The sequence below is a fragment of the Acipenser ruthenus genome, chromosome 19 (genome assembly GCF_902713425.1).
Source record: "Acipenser ruthenus chromosome 19, fAciRut3.2 maternal haplotype, whole genome shotgun sequence".
Classification (NCBI taxonomy): Eukaryota; Metazoa; Chordata; class Actinopteri; order Acipenseriformes; family Acipenseridae; genus Acipenser; species Acipenser ruthenus.
In genome coordinates, this window is record NC_081207.1 from 1,810,286 (window position 1) to 1,828,737 (window position 18,452).

Below are 18,452 nucleotides of genomic sequence, written 5' to 3' on the forward strand. Positions count from 1 at the left end.
TCTGTTCCATTAAACTACGCAGGCATGCAGCTTCACCACTACCCAGGCATTCAGAAAACAGCTGAAGCCAGTGATGTCTACTATTGGTTAAGATCAAATGCTTTCTTCTTTAGTTTTAGATGCACCTGTCAGCCTATTCCACCCTTTTGCAAAGGAGAATGTCTAAGTATTATATACAGCATCTGTGTACCAGGTTTTTAGTCTATAAGTTATTCTGAATAGTACACCGTGGTGCTCTTGCTAGGGTAGCAGAGGAGAGGTGCCTGTTATACAACGGATGTAACCCAAGGCAGCTCAGTCATGTCTGTTCTATTCAGGATGGTTCACGGTGCATGTTATATACTGGAGATTACGGTAGAGGTACCACACAACACAGTATATTCCAAAATAGGAAAACAAGAGTTGTGGAGCCCAATCCGCCATTGTCTGCCTGAATCAGGTGGGCGTTATATGGGGGAAAAAAGACATATGATGACCCTACTTGTAAGATGACAGTACGTTGGATTCCTGAAGACCCTTCCTAGCAGACAGGGTGACAGGTACTTGCATCTGCACCTGAACCGCTGTTCAACTTGCCATTCTTTTCACATGCTTACCACTTCTAATGCATTACTATTTGTTACACCAGCCAATACTAACTTTTTCTATGCATCTTGTATAAGCCATCAGTGCAGGTACTTCTTAAGTTCCACTTTTTTTTAAAGTTTCTGACGAGCTATGATTGCTTTGAAAGGAACTCTGATAAGGCACGAGTACTACTCAGAAGGCTTTGATACCTTCAAACATGAGACGTTTCTGTGCGTCACTGTTTAAGCCACTTTCTTGAAAGACTTTGATAAGATGAGATGGCACGCACTTGCACTGACAGCTTCAATTGGAATGACAGATCTCAGCAGGGCAGCAGAGAGAAGTTCTCCCACACAGAGTTGGTCACTGTGCTCCCAGATCCCTCTTGCTGAAGGTGCGAGGCAGCGCCTGGGGCCAACTGTACAGCAGTGCTACACCTCACCATGCAGCATCGCCCAGAGCACCACACCATGCTGCGGAGTGGAAAGAGGGACCAGGTATTTATAGCTCCCTGGTATTGGAACTAAAAACAATGCTCATAACATGTGGCTACTCAATACCCAGGGGGAGGATGACCCTGTATTGTGAGCAAATGTACTATTTTCAGCATACCAGTGGTTTTGAACATGTATCACTGTGGCTATTTAGACCATGGGGATGAAATCCCAAGCAATGGGGATACAGTGGAGGCGGTCGAACACCTTAAATGTGGAAAAACATTTTCATTCGATTCTGGGGATACATCGGGGGACTGCCTTGCAGTACACCTGTCTGTCACGCTTACATATTGACATACATCTGGGAAAACTCTTTTTTACATTGTGATTAAATTTGGTATTAACATTGATTAGCACAAGTCATTGGGAGTAGAAGACCATGCTATTCTGTACATGCTGTTTTTGAACTGACGGTCATGGCAATGGGGGATATGTTGCTGCCATGCTGGCTCATTCAACACAGAACACATCAGAGACCGCATCATGTCCTGCACCTAAAGTTAAACAAGCCAGCGATTTCATTTAGACTGCATCCCTCTTCAGCTGACATGGTTTCACCTGTCCTGCATTCCCATATCTCCCGTCCCTATTGGACCAGAATGGGGTTGTAGTCCCACTGCACTGCTGTTGAAGATCACTCATTAATTCAACCAGGATGACTAAGGCCTCCTGCGCTCTTTGTAAATATGTGGGATACAAAACTTTCACAAAGCTTTGAAAAAGCAGCAGTCGTAGCTGTGGGTGAGTCAGTGCTCTTCTGACAACGCACTTGACTGTTCCAGCAGAGCTTTAGAGAGCAGTTTGATAACTGCGCTGAAGACTCATATGAGGTACTGCACACCGAATCCAGGCATCAAAAGCACATTTCAACATTTAGCAGTGGGACTGGTTACACAACCTGCCGTTAGCAAGTATGTGTGAGGCAATAGATGCTGTTCATAGAGCTGTGACAACTCGCTAAATGCATTTGTAGTGTTGTTATTTATCCTCCAAGAAACTGTTAAAAATGCAGTTCTGGTTTAAGACCTCTTAATCCAGGGTGGCTCGTGTGAGTGATATTTTGTCGCTGTGACATTTTGCTGCTGTTTTTCTGTGGAATGTGTGCTCACAGTTTGAACCATTACCTATACACAGCGGTTAAGCAAGCTGACAGTAAAACACGGGAGTGGATCAAAACGCTATGCAACGGGAGTCCAGTTCCCATTCCTGCCTCTGAAAGTGCTTTCTTTGGCACAGGCTTGTGGCATTTCCAGCACCAGGGGTTCTAACCCCGACCCCCTGGACCCATTCCAATGCAAAGCTAAATAATTCTGCTTTGGCTAAATTCCTCCTTGCTGTGGTTTAATCAATTCCACTAAAAGATATCTCAAGACACCCTTGGAAAGTAAATGTGCGCCTCTCAGCAGATCCAAAAAGCATTAAAAAAGAAAAAGAAAAAAAATAAATTAAAAAAGGAAAAGACAGAGCCAAGCGGTTTCTTTTTGAAGACCTTCCAGATGAAGAAGCTGGTGCCCAGGATACCTGTCTGGTGCCAGTTATCCTTTAATAAACAGCAAGAGCTTTTATCTCTTAATGTGCCCCTTGCTGACAAGGTGTAAAGGCGGTAATGGTTAGCTTTGCTTCAAGTGGGGTGGTTTATGGAATTGTGCTGCGTCAGATCGGAGCGACACATTGCCACGTTCATATATTGGTACTCAATCATTTTAGACAGGGAGCCATAGCAAAGAGTGTCAGGCTGAGATCAAATTAATATATATTTACTATGAACAGGCCCCCTCCCCCCCGAGTGAAACTGAGCCCCCTTGTTTCTTGTGTTTAAAGTCTTTACTGTAAAGGAGCCATTGCAGAATAAGAGATGCCAGCACAGTAGTCTGATGTCTGCAGTGCACAAGAATATAGGTCATGGATTCCTTATGCTTTCAGAAGAGCACAGAATCATTCATCAGGGTTAGCAAGGCATTGGCACATGACACTACACCAGATTATCTCATCAAAAAGGACTGCAATACCAAGACCTCTCATAAATGTCATGTCCCTGATCCTTCTAAGTTTCTGTGTAAAGAGTTTGTCACACATATTTTAATTTAATAAAATCCAAAATGAGCTACTTAAAAGGAAAAATATGGACATTTTATACGTCACAAGTTCCCTTAAAGTGAAGCCACATTTTCAAATCCCATTTATTTCAAACCCAACGTTCAGCCCTGTGCTGTATACCAACAATAACTAAACTTTTTTTTAAAAAAATTTATGCAAATTAAAAAGGTTGGATTATTAATCCAAAGAGACAATAAGGTTTTGTGATGGCCACCACTTGGGAAGGACTTGTGCCTTGTGGAAAGTGAGAAGTAAAATGAAAACGAGGAAGAGAGATTTCGTTTGACTTTCTTTGTAATTGTATGGTAATTCTGTGTAAATACTGACCCAGTGTAAATATTCTCTTCAGAAGCTTTGATCACTCCAGATTAAAAGGCTGCAGGACCCAGAATGCAGGCTCAATCTTACTGGTCTCGGAACATCTACCAGACAACAAGCACTGGCTTACTGAGCACAAAACACTGGTGTTGAGAAAAAGGACAACTGTGTTTCTTTATCAGAATCATAGTCTCAGAATAAAGCAGTGGCACGTGATGTAGCTTCTGTGAGGACCTTTAAATTACTCCAGCCTTTAATCAACTCCTGCTTAATTTAAATTTTACAATGCTAGAATCAAACTACAAAACATTTGAAGTCCTCTTAAGCACTCTCCATACGTTTTTTTAACAGTCACATGTTTTTTCCTCCTTTCAAAAAAACAGGAGTTAATTAAAGAATGGAGGAAACTCATAAGCTCATAAAGACTGAAGGGAATCGGCTTGCTTTGCCCTGCATTTGGGTCTACTTTCAGCTACCAGAGCTTGCTTTGCTTTTTGTTTTTCAATTTTCTAAGTAGAAAAGCAAAATTGATTACCATAATTTCACCCTTCTCACTGTAAGTAACTGATCTATTCGAAGATATTCAATTCTGACTATACACTGCATTTATTACAGCATCACAAAGCAGCCTCTGAGGGTTATTGAGATGAGCAGCATTCTCATGTTTCCATGGTTCCCATTCACAGCAGGCTCAAGGAACGATATCCGTGCTCAAATGGGTGCTGCATTATTTATGCAGGGGTAATTTAGCTGTTTGTTCCAGTGAAGGGAGTCAAGCTTTATGTTTCCCTCGATACAAGCCTTAATACATTTTAGAAGACAAAAAAAAATTTATTGTCAAAGCATTTCATTGTAAATTACTCCATATTTTATCCTTGAAGCCTACTAAAATACAGAAATACAGTACTTAAGACTTATATAGAAACTGGTGTTGAATAACAATAATGCTTAGTCCTACAAGATCTTAAGTTAAAATGTACATTACTTGCTGACTAAACTAATAAGATTACAAAGCTGAGTTCTACATAACAGCAGTTCGACTCAATTAGTTTAGGTTTAGCAGATACAATAAGGCCAATACAATCAACAAAGCTCAGGTACCACACTCGTCCTCAACGGTACATCGTACTCAACTTGTTTTCAAGACTTGAGAACTTCTGCTGTCAAGTCAACACAGCATCCTATCACCAGAAAGCCGTGCTCACGACTAGAACTGAACGTGAGTGCAGTAGTTTCAGACAAACGACTCAACGAGAAGTCCTCATCAGTGTCTTCATGAAGTTTCAGTCATGCCCTGTTGATATTCTACCTCTTCTCAATTACCTCTTCGTGACCTATTTGCCCTGTTTGCCCAGGTCCCGTGTCAACACGGTTACCATGACGAGCAACAGAAGTTCTTGTTTCACTCACAATAGCACAAGCCACCGGCAGCCTCAAGTCTCATCTGATTGGCTTGGACCGTGCAAGCCTCGTCCTTAGAGGAGCCCACCGTTTTACTGAAGCATGTCATTACACGAAGGACACTGTTTCGTCGCTGTGTATGTTGCTTGTTTGTTTTTATTCCAGAAAGTGTTTTAGCTGGCGTTTTCCTTGTTTATTTATTTGCTTAACTCCGTCTGAATGGCCTTTTTTTCCCCCTAAAATTAAACTGAAAGCAAAGCATACGGTCAGTTAACACAGAGAGGTCAAAACCATTCTCAACACCTCAACACTGGAAGAATATACAAAGAATATGATAGTTAACACAGAGAGGTCAAAACCACTCTCAAAGCCTCAACACAGGAAGAATATACAAAGAATATGATAGTTAACACAGAGAGGTCAAAACCACTCTCAAAGCCTCAACACAGGAAGAATATACAAAGAATATGATATCCAAGATTCAATATGACAACCCAGAGATGTGCAGACAAACAAAGATGAAACCCTGCTTTCATGTAAAAAAAACAAAACATAGGCGTAAGTTGAATCAAAAGACTCTATAAAAACAACTATTTTGTGGTGCTCATTATTCATATTTCAAAAATAACACTACAGAAAAATGAACAAGTATAATCAAGTATGTCATATAATTTCCCCACCTACACTGTTCTTTCCGCATATACTGTACAAAAACATCTATCATTTAACTAAAACACAGATCGTATGCTCTTAATAGCCGGGAAACAGATGGTAGCGACGCAGAAGAGATGCAGCAAAGAACCTTGTAACCCCCACCCCCCCTGGACATCACAGTGGAAGCAGAAGAGATCTTAGAAATTAGGAAACAGTGTACTGACCTGAATGGCGCTTTGATGTGCTAAACAACTTAAAATAATCAAATGTAAAAAGTTCCGAAAAATAAGCTGACCCACTGGAGAAATGCAACTACAATCCCACACCCCTTTTAAAGTAGAAGAGTCTAAACTCCTAATCCATTCACTTTCAACCACATTCTCAGCAGTGGAATCGCGCGAGATCCTCAGCACAATAAGGCAAAAGGATGATGGCCACAATAGTGATAGCCTAATTTAACAAACAGCAAAGTCTCACTGGTTACTTCAAAGATCAGGCTTTCGCTGGATGTCCCACACAGCTCTGATCACAGCATTAACATAACAAAACATGCTTTCAAATAACCCTCCGCAGATTTATTGAGGGGCTTTGAATACAGAGGTGTCCCCCCCCACCCCAATAACAAAAACCCTGCATTAGTGGGGTTTTTTTTTTTAAAACTTTCTCTAAACCAAGTTGTTTTAAAGCGGTGTGCAAAACAAAACATATCCTTTGTACACAAAAATTCCAGTGAGCAGCCAGGATCATAAAATAAGTCAAGTCAACCATTTTCGTTTTTATTTCCAAATTCACAAAAGGAACACAGAGCTGGAATTAGAAGTATACAGTCTTGTCCGCTCTCTTGTCAAGCGCACTGTAATAAAAGTTAGTTGGAAAACAAAAATGCCTAGAAATACTGAACTGCACTGCAAAACTGCCCATTGGAAATGATTTTTGTTGCTGCCAGTTTTCATTTGTTGAAAATAAATGTTTTACATACTTTCTAAAAAGAAGATACTGTGTAAAATAAACACCTTCTGCCACAGTAATGGCAGAACATGAGCACCAGCAAAGGACTGGTTTGCACAAATGCTAATTAGGGACCTGACAGTTCACACAATAGTTGACTCACAGCTCTCTTTAATTGGTGTCCAAAATCGTGTGGGTGCTGTCTGGTACTGTATATAGCTTTGCCATGTACTTGCAATGTTTGTTTCATTCATTTAGATCCCCCAAATTCAAAATTAATGATACTGATCCAATTAACAAGTAAAATCTTTGTGTGCAGAGGAGAGAGTAGACTAAGAGAATTAATTGCTCAAGGATCTTATTTTGTTCTTTATCTATTCAGATATCTATTAATGTCCTATGCAACACAGTTCTCTTTCGCAGGATTGGCCTCAAAGCAGTTGCTATTGAAATCTGAAGCCTTATTCAGCAGACTATTCAACAGACTTAGTCTTTTGTGATAGCTGGACTGATACTCTTACTTGGTTACATGCTTCAAACTTCAAGCTAACATGGATTAAAAGCATAACATTGCATTCAGCTGCCAAGCAAACATCCATCCTGACTAGTTTTGCTATAATCCTGGATATAGTGCTGAGAAACCAAGGGGGTCTTCGTTTAAAATGATACACTTTGGAAAATATCTCCACGGACAAAAGAGGACCAGAATTATACACAGAAAGAAGTGAACACACAAAATTTCTACAATTTCAACACTGATTAACAAGGTGACATCGCTGAGGTGCATCAAAGCACTGACAAGCGGAAGAGTTTGTTTCTTTTATCCAAAGCTTTTAGTGAAACAGGCAGGCCGTGTGGCGCCGTGCTACTGTCGCGGGGACCAGTGTCATAGCTCCCCCTGCTGAGCAGAGCTTGCAATGGGATACAAGTGCAACAACTGCATGTGGTATGGGAGGGCTTCTGGAGAGGGAGGGGGCAGGGGTGCAGGCTGCTGCTACTGATAATGCTGGCAAGACGAGTTAAGAAGTTATTGAAAAATAAACTGAATTTACCTGGCTTTGGAAGATGAGGATGGATACTGGTCACGGGCCACCAAACAACAAGATGATGGATACCTGCCGTTACAAAGATCACCCTGCTTCTTCTCAGAGTGTGTTCATTTTCCACGGCCCGTCTATATAAAAACACTACACCCGCTTCAACGCGTTTCATAAACTTGGCAATGAGGATGACACATCTCTGTTTCGTCTGCAGGAGGCCCGGTAGGTGGAGGATTTATTTAAGCCAATCCTCCTACTGATAGGTTTAAAATAATTCAATTCAACTGCACTCAGTGTTTACAAATATTAAGCACCTTTCGTTTTGGCTTGTTTTTCACTATGAGCACAGCTGCGTTTCAAAAGATCAGGCAGTGCTCGAACAAGCATCTATTTCCATTATGATGATCAGGATGGGTTTTTATTCAGTGTGATTGCAGGACATTCACAATGAACAACAGCCCTCCTCTCATGCTCCAGCCCTTTCTATAGATACCATTGCCATCTATCTATCTATATCTATGCCTATATATATATATATATATATATATATATATATATATATATACACACCCCCAAGGAATCGCACCCCCAAAGGCAGGTGCTCGCCCCAATTACCAGGGCGGTGCTCCATGCAATTACCAGGGCGGTGCTCCATTAAGGGAAGTGACCGAGTGGTTTTCTCTTCATATCTGTAGTTAGTTTGCACCTCAGATTACCAGAAACCCACTGGATGAGGACAGATGGAGGGTGTCTCCAGTACAAACATTATGAGTGTATGAACGAGGCTGGTGGAATGTTTATGACCATCTTCAGGAGTCCATGGAGCATTCCGGTTATATAACAAGTACCACGTATGAAAAAGAAAGGATGCTGAAATCGATAAATTCAGAGAAACGCAACTCGGAAACCGCATGATTCACCCACTCACTGACACTGGATTCGAATGAATGCAAGACTCCAAAATGAGATGTGGTATAAAAACGAAATGATGCTGTCAGCTGCGTTGAAGAAGAAACCGTTGTTCAACTGCTTGTACTCTCAACACTGAAGATGAGTAACGTGATCACTGAAAAGATAAAGAAGACAGAGTCAGGCATTGAGATGTGCTGTATGAGCTGAATGCAAGGTCTATTCACATGTACCATACTGTCCTAGACAGATAACCTGCTGTTGACTATCCATTAACAACAAATGTATTAACAATGCACCCGTTTTCAAAGGAAAAGTTCTGGCACTCTGACATATCATTCCAAGAAGCAGAACAACAGTAAAAAAGAGCTGAAACCAGACACAAATTTAGGGAAAAAATTAGAGAGAAGCAGTGACAGGGTTGTGGATATTGTCTGTCACTCTTGCAGGTGCATCTTTCTCTTGTGATAGTGGAAGACTATCAGAGTAACCTTTTTTTATTTTTTTATAATACAAAGGCTAAATTGCTACGTGGTTGTATTGCTGTAAACATGTCTGTGTGCGAGCTGGTGTGTGTGCGCGAGCCGGTGTGTGTGTGTGTGCATGTGTGTGTGCGTGTGAGCTGGTGTGTGTGTGTGTGTGTGCGAGCTGGTGTGTGTGTGTGTGTGCGAGCTGGTGTGTGTGTGTGTGTGTGCTGGTGTGTGTGCGTGTGTGTGTGTATGTGAGCTGGTGTGTGTGTGTGTGTGTGTGCGTGCGTGCTGGTGTGTGTGTGTGTGTATGTGAGCTGGTGTGTGTGTGTGTGTGTGCGTGCTGGTGTGTGTGCGTGTGTGTGTGTATGTGAGCTGGTGTTTGTGTGTGTGTTTGATCTTTATGTGTGTTGGGGGGGGGGGGGTAGCAGTCAGTTTTGTATCCATGGCAACTTGACATATAATTCAAGGATAGACTCTATTTATTTAGAATATTTTTCAGCCTTGCAGAAAACTAACAATGTTAACTTCCAAAAGATTTTCAGGTGCTTTTATTTAATTATTTATTTTTTACATATCTGAGGAAACATTTTTCATGAAACAAAAAGAAAACAAGTCTTTGTTTCCATGGCAGCAGCAGCTATAAAACTATAGTGCCCATCCACAGTTATGCCTGCACTCGAAAGGTGAACCAAATGAGCTGTGACATTAATGACACAGTAAGATGCATTGGCTGCATCCCATATTAGGGCACTATTTTCTGTTATCTGATAGGCTCCTGTGTATCAGCTTATTCTAAGTGATCTCCTTTGAGAATAGACTACTGCCCAGTGTATTTATTACTTGAACCCAATAAAATGAATGTGTTACACAAATATGTTTAAATATTTATGCAGACAAAATATATAATGCAGCCTTAGTACTTGATATGCATTACTAGTTTCTGGAAAACAGTTTTTAAATCACTTAGATCCCCATCGATGGAATTATCCAGTGATGTAATACCCTGCCTTATTTTTCTAAATAAAAATAATCCATATATTAGAGTGGCGCTAATGAACCAATTGTAAATTACGCATTTGTTACATCCATCCAAGGCAAGCTGCTGAGATCTAGAGCATCACCAGCCTGCAACATCCAAGTTGCTGAAAGGATCGCTTTAATGAGATGCACAGCCTCAGAAATAGCTGAGCTGCCTGTGTGTGCGTGTGTGTGTGTGTGTGTGTGCGTGTGTAAGCATTGTCTCTAGTCACGACTCCAGTGGGTGGGTGGAGACATGCTGTAATCACACAAGGACTCAGAGATCCTCAATGCGCTCAACAGGCAGGATGTCCCATCCACACCTCACCCGGACACATCGGATTCAGATCACCTCCGCTCCCAACTCCTGGGTGTCTGTCTGTCTGGGAGACGAGATTTGTTGTTGTAATCTCAGATGGCCAGCAACTCCCATGCCTGTTTCATCATTATTTCAAAGCGGTGTCTATCCCTCTCTGATCCTGCAATCGGCCATGGAGCTACCTTCCCCCAGGGGAGCGACCCTATTCCTTCTTCTTTGATCCCGGTATAACGCTGAGTCAACACCACGGAAACAGTTGCGGGGTCAATCCTTGCTTATTTACTGTCCCACAGAAAGACAGTGGAGCCGAGCACTGCCAACTGCTTTAGCACAGGGGGTCTGAGACAATGGAGCAGCAGGTATCGTATCAGGGTGACGAATGAGTGCGGGTCAGGGGAGGCAGTTTAAATAAACAGCTGGAATGCTGAGAATAGCGCCTTCAAATCTAAAGATCTCCCCCCTCTCTCTCTCTTGTTTAGTGTGAGCTGCTGAAAAGGGGTCCTGCTGTGCAATGAATGCTACCGCAGCCAGACCTACCTGGGAGTTACAAATTGATGTTGGAGACACATCGCTAATTGATAAGATCTTAACTTTGCTGCTTTAGTAAAGGCATTTCCCACTTTAAAACAGCTAATTGTAAAAAAAATGGCCCTATTAAAAAAAAAGCACAGTGCTTAAAAAAAGAGTTCTTAATGTGTTTGTTGAATGTGGAAGTGTGTGTTTATATATAAGAGTACAATCACAGAAGCAGTTTGTTCAGCAATAAGCATAGCAAAGCATTCTGCATCATTATAGATTATTGATTTCTTAAACCGGGCGCAGCGTTTCAAAGAACACAGAGAATGAAATATGAATGTTTCGTATGGGATGATGTCTTACAAAGAATGGTTTTGAAAAGGAAAAAAAAACCCCAAAAACAACAATGCTGGTTATTTTATTATTGTACATTGTTCTTCACATCCCAGAGAATTCATCGCCATGGCAATCCAGTCATTACCATTAATGCTGATACCCTGCGAGGGCTCCCAAAACACAGGCAGCAGGTATCGCCATCTGATTCAAATTAGTGTTGTGGAACTAACATTACACAGCAAATAAAAATAATACATCACCCTAATACAACCATTGTGTGCCGGCTGGAAATGAAAGAGAATGTGCAAAACTGTTAGAATGTGAAACCCAAGCCTCACACAGTGAAACTATACACAGCCACCTAATCCATGCCACTGACTGCTAATTCATTTTTACAACACTGGCTTCTGAAGACAAGCGAAATGCATGCTGTCCACTATGAAAACAGACACCGTAAAGGGGTGTTGTAAGGAGCAATGACCATGTTTTTAAGAGCATTAGAAGTCAATATACTGCCCTCACATCTGGAATCTTTCTTGGCATTACATTACATTGCCTACGTCACTTTCAGTTTTTAGAATGAGCTGTGATTTTGTGGCAGGGACATATTGTGTGCCTTCATCGTTTGTCTACTTGACTTTGTTTCTTGTAAGTTCTACCTTGGAATGGCCATAAACAATCCCTTACTGTCAAAGTTCCACAATTCTAAAATGGAAGGGACATACAGAATGTCACTCCCCCCTCCCTGAGCCCCAGCAGCGTGAAGAGAAAATGAACAATTCAATTGAACAGTGCAACTCTGACGACCTATCTCCTGAAGGAACGAAAGGAATTGAGTGGTTGTTCAAGCGGTTTCTTCTTGCATTTCAGAGCGATTCAAGCATCACAAACTGAAAATGTGGATGACCAGATCCAACCTGTCGGTACATTTTAAACCCTGTTTCGTGCAACTTGTTTCAAAAATAAGAAAGTCAGCATAATATATATATTTATTTTGTGGGACACACATGTCCCTTGTACCTGAAAGGGTTAAAAACAGGAATTTGTGCATACGTAGCTTATAATGCACAAAACACTCTAGAGCCCTGCTTCCCTGCTTTTAAATAGAATTCCCATGGCATTGTACCCTGGCTTAATGTCATAGGAGAAAGCTTAATAAGATAAGCAATTCAAATCTGAGGTTCAGTCTTAACATGCAGTATAAAGAACTGCAAAAATAATAAAGGCCCAAGCAATATTATATCTGATTTGTACTTAAAACGATTGAAATAATTACAGCCTGTGAAGCAGAAAACTGCCTGCATGCTTTTTCATATTAAACTACCTTTTAACTGCCTGTGTGTCTTTGTTTTGTTTTATTTTTTTATTTTAAGTGCACGGTTGGGAAAATGAAAAAAAAAACACAGAGAGGGCAAAGCAACATTTCTTTCTACTTTCCCAGCATTTATCAGAGTTTTGGATTCTTTTCAGTAGATTCTTGGCAAGGTATAATCACTGCCTGCCTTTTCCAAATTGAAAAAAAATAAAGCAAACTTCTGAGTTGTGAAAAACTAAACAGTTAAAAAACAAATATCTGTTCGCAATTAAAAAAAACAAAAAACGAAATACGTACAACTGCACCATGATCTTTTAAACATAGAAGAAACAGCACAAACCATCACCCTGCAGAAACAAAACAAAACAAACCTAATTTATTATTTTTTATTCCATCCATCATCCACAACCAGAAAGTTAATAGGTCAGCTACATGAGGTGAGAGTTCAATCACGCCAGGACATTTTGCCAGAGGAATTTATACAACCCATCAAATATGAAGCCTGTGTGGTTTTATTAAACTCCTAGTAAAACCAGGAATGGATCAAACTGCAATTTAATGGAAGTCTTAATGCCATCCCTGGATTACTGATTTCTTAATGGTTCATCTCTTATAAAGCATAGTAAATGCATTGTAAACCATAGGTAAGCACTTTAAAAGAATAACGAGGCATGGTAAAGCGTATTAATAAGTGTAAACCAAGGTAAACTGTGGTAAATGCATAGTATAACCATGGGAGAAGCATGGGGAAACTCACAAATATACATGATCAAATTTTAGAAGGAGTATTATGGCAGTGTTTGATATCAGAAATATTCAGAACAGAGGGCTCCCGAGTGGCACATCCAGTAAAAGCGCTCCACGTGGAGTGCAGGATGCGCCCTATAGCCTGGAGATCGCAGGTTCGAATCCATGTCATTGCTGAATGTGACCGGGGGTTCCTAGGGGGCGGCGCACAATTGGTGGAGCGCCGTCTGGGTAGGGAGGCTTTAGGTCGACAGGGGAATCCATGCTTCACCGCGTACCAGCGTACCCTGTGGCCGATAGGGTGCCTGTGGTTCTGCAATGGAGCCGCCAGATCTGTGTTGTCCTCCGGCACTATAGGTCTGGTGGCCTCACTGTGGATCTGCAGTGTGAAAAATGACGGATTGGCAGGAACACGTTTTGGAGGACGTCTGTTCCAGGCGCCGTTTCCCGAGTCGGCAGGGGGGTTGCGAGCGGTGAACCGAGGATACAGATAATAATTGGGCATACAAAATTGGGGAGAAAAACCAGGGTAAAAAAAATGTCGACAACTAAATTATTAAAAAATAATTAAATAAATAAATAAATAAAAAACTATTTAGGACATTGTGAACTGCACACACAGAGTGTGGTTCGACCATAAATAACACAGGCACATACAGCACAGAACACCCTTGAACCAAACTCATTGGAGAGCTTCCGTACCAGAACTTCAGCTGAGCACTCAAAACAGACAGGGGCCACTGGAGCTGTTATCCGTTGTGAAATTGGAGTTTTATACGACGACCTCAAGAGAGACAGTCCTGCGGTTTGGCAGTATTCTCCTCCCCGTCCCACCCTAGGCTCCACTCTGCTGCTTGCTCGAGTACGGCTCCCTACAGAACAGAACTGATATGTGACCCCGAAACCTGCTGTGTCCCGCAATCGCGTTCAAGTGACACCTCCACAAAACAATGCATTGGTGTCTTTTTACTCCATAGTCTGCGTATCCTATTTCATCAGCAAGCAGACCAGCTCATAGTTCACTTCGTTTCTAACAGTTTTGCTAGTCACAACAAAAGGTATTGCCCCCCTGCTCCCAAACATAAATATAACCCATATAAGACCTTAAAGAAATAATATATTCTCTCTTATGTATGCAAGTAGGGCTTATTTTATCCAGTCACTTGTTCTCTCTGCAATACACTAAAGCTATGCAAGGGTAACAAAAGGATTGCAATGCATAGCTCACTCTCCGGTTCGAATCCAGCCGTGCTGAATGCTGCTGAGTTTGATAACTTCCGTTTTCTTTGCTGCGTGTCAAAACGGAATGCGAGAGTCGCTGCCGCTCGGTTGATTAAACAGTATTCCTTGAGACTATTCTACTGCTATATTTTATAGATGGAATGCAATCTGACCAGACTTTTTACTGCGTTAATAAAAAAGGCACTTGCTTGTGTTACTGGTCTCCTAAAATATTTATCATCTTCTTTGTGTTTTTTTTTTTTTGCTTCACGCTGCCCTGGAACGTGTGGATTTATTTGGATTTCATTTCATTTATGAGAATTTGTGGCTCTAATGCACAGCCTTATTTGTGTAGTGCTCTCCCTTACCTCTGTGACAGGGAAGGAGAAAAAGAAAACTTGAAAAAAATATTATAAATAACACTCATTTTAAAAGTTGCCAGCTGTCTACAATACTTGGCCCTACAGTATGCTTTTCTGCCTCATCAGCTGGGTGGCATGCAATACAGGCTTGCTATAGAGGTATTCACGGAACATGATTATCAGCCTGAAGCACATTTACCAATGTAAATGAAATGCTATGACATGACATGAATGGTGCAGTGCCAGCTAAACACTGCATGGAAACAATACAATCATTAATAACATGCTTTTTGTGAGGATTATTCTCAAAGTACAGCAGGTAAAGAACAAGTCAGGGTGAGAAAAATGCTGGATTCCACCTTGCCGTTACAAAACCCTCTTAATTAGGCAGAAGATACTCCGCCCATGCATTGTGAAGAAGAACTGATTTGTCTTGCAGAGGGCAGAGGGACAAGAATGCTGCCACCCTCAAAACCTGAACACAGCAAATCCATTGCGATCATTCTGTGATCTCACAGTAATTACAGATAACGCAGTGTCTCATGCACCCACGGATCTACAGCAGTCTGTTTCTTATAAAACATCTCCACACATCCCTCTTCTTCAGTAACAGTGGGACTTATCATTAAAGTACACACACCAGATCCTAATTAAGATTGCATTTTTTCCTGACATTTAATTACTATAAAAAACAGTAATAAGTATGATTTTACCCTAAGCAGCAATATCCCTATTATAAAAATAGCGACAATGCAGGTGCAATAGGTATGGTGAACACCAGTCCCTATATGAAGAATGCAACAGGATTTGCAGAGGAGCCTGGCTATTTTGCATGGTGGTTAAGACGCTCGTGTGGTCGCCGGGTCGGGCCCAGCCTCCGCCCTGCTACACATACCACCTCACATTGGGTTAATCTCCTGAACTCTGCTGAGACACCCCCTTGAAAAGTTTGTCTGCTGGAGTTCATCGTTCTTATAGTTTTAAAACATCTCCAGCTAACTCATGCTGCCCTTATAAAAGTTCCCCACTGTATTTCTGCATGCCATTTGTGCTGTTTTACCACGCTTTCCCTGTGGTTATACTATGTTTTTACCATAGTTTACCCTGGTTTGCCACGTTTATAAATATGCTTATCATCTGTGCTGTACAATGCCTACCTATGCTTTATTACACTTTGGTATGCTTTTACTATGGGAAACTTTTATATGGATGAGCACCTCTTACCAAATCACACAGAACAAGAGGTGTCAAAGATGTGAAAAAAAAGAAACCTAATTGACCCATCTGTGCCGGCTGTTTATGCCTATTTCGCAATATGTTGTTGAGGCTCGCGCGCGGCTGTGCAGATCTGCATACAGGTAAGTGGAGTCACTGACGCAGCTCCTCTTTGAACCTGAAGAAGTCTGCCAGGACATGAAAGGAAACTGCGTCAGACACAAAGGCAAAAGAAGACACTTAATTAGACCAAAGAGAGGCTGGAGCTACTGAGAAAAAGGTCCCTTAATGGCCTTGTAAAGGAAATAAGAGACATCAAAAGATTAGGACACTTGTAGGAAATATGAAAAGGAAAAATGTGTTTCTTTTGTAAAATCTGAAAATAATTGAATAAAGTGTATGTTATCTGTCTGGGGGCAAGGAGGTATTAATACCTTCAACAACATTGTTGGCTGGTATATATATATATATATATATATATATATATATATATATATATATATATATATATATATACACAGTACTGTGCAAAAGTTTTAGGCAGGTGTGAAAAAATGCTGTAAAGTAAGAATGCTTTCAAAAATAGACATGTTAATAGTTTATATTTATCAATTAACAAAATGCAAAGTGAGTGAACAGAAGAAAAATCTACATCAAATCAATATTTGGTGTGACAACCCTTTGCCTTCAAAACAGCATCAATTCTTCTAGGTACACTTGCACACAGTTTTTTAAGGAACTCGGCACGTAGGTTGGCCTAAACATCTTGGAGAACTAACGACAGTTCTCCTGTAGATTTAGACAGCCTCAGTTGCTTCTCTCTCTTCATGTAATCCCAGACAGACTCGATGATGTTGAGATCAGGGCTCTGTGGGGGCCATACCATCACTTCCAGGACTCCTTGTTCTTCTTTACGCTGAAGATAGTTCTTAATGACTTTCGCTGTATGTTTGGGGTCGTTGTCATGCTGCAGAATAAATTTGGGGCCAATCAGATGCCTCCCTGATGGTATTGCATGATGGATAAGTATCTGCCTGTACTTCTCAGCATTGAGGAGACCATTAATTCTGACCAAATCCCCAACTCCATTTGCAGAAATGCAGCCCCAAACTTGCAAGGAACCTCCACTGTGCTTCACTGTTGCCTGCAGACACTTATTCGTGTACTGCTCTCCAGCCCTTCGGCGAACAAACTGCCTTCTGCTACAGCCAAATATTTCAAATTTTGACTCATCAGTCCAGAGCACCTGCTGCCATTTTTCTGCACCCCAGTTCCTGTGTTTTTGTGCATAGTTGAGTCGCTTGGCCTTGTTTCCACATCGGAGGTATGGCTTTTTGGCCGCAAGTCTTCCATGAAGGCCACTTCTGACCAGACTTCTCCGGACAGTAGATGAGTGTACCAGGGTCCCACTGTTTTCTGCCAATTCTGAGCTGATGGCACTGCTGGACATCTTCCGATTGCGAAAGGAAGTAAGCATGATGTGTCTTTCATCTGCTGCAGTAAGTTTCCTTGGCCGTCTACGGTCCTCAACGTTGCCCGTTTCTTTGTGCTTCTTCAAAAGAGCTTGGACAGCACATCTGGAAACCCCTGTCTGCCTTGAAATTTCTGCCTGGGCGAGACCTTGCTGATGCAGTATAACTACCTTGTGTCTTGTTGCTGTGCTCAGTCTTGCCATGGTGTATGCCTTTTGACAGTAAACTGTCTTCAGCAACCTCACCTTGTTAGCTGAGTTTGGCTGTTCCTCACCCAGTTCTATTCCTCCTACACAGCTGTTTCTGTTTCAGTTAATGATTGTGTTTCAACCTACATATTGAATTGATGATCATTAGCACCTGTTTGGTATAACTGTTGAATCATACACCTGACTATATGCCTACAAAATCCCTGACTTTGTGCAAGTGTACCTAGAAGAATTGATGCTGTTTTGAAGGCAAAGGTTGTCACACCAAATATGGATTTGATTTAGATTTTTCTTCTGTTCACTCACTTTGCATTTAGTTAATTGATAAATATAATCTATTAACATATCTATTTTTGAAAGCATTCTTACTTTACAGCATTTTTTCACACCTGCCTAAAACTTTTGCACAGTACTGTATATATATATATATATATATATATATATATATATATATATATATATATATATATATATATACACACACACACACACACATTTTCAAACTTAAACAGCAATAGTCTAGCTGGCTAGTACTACCATGCTATCTGGAGAAGGCAGCAGCCCAAATGTTGTAGCTAATTATTAAAATAGTGACCTTTCAGTTTACCAATTACATTTCTTGTTCATGTGTGTGTATACTGTATGTGTGTGTGTATATATACATATACAGTATATAAATATATATATATATATACACACACACACACACTCCTATGCATACCAGTATTATTTAGAAATTGCATCTGAATAAAATTCAAAACTGAAAATAATGGAACAGCTTGCCATACAGTATGCTCTTCTGCCTCATCAGCTGGGTGACAT

General features: G+C 41.0%; 1 protein-coding gene across 3 annotated transcripts in view; it reads right to left on the reverse strand.

Annotated features, from left to right (window-relative positions):
- LOC117424152 (ankyrin repeat and fibronectin type-III domain-containing protein 1) overlaps nt 1-18,452 on the reverse strand; it is a 127,301-nt gene that overhangs the window by 46,533 nt on the left and 62,316 nt on the right. The window lies entirely within an intron of this gene.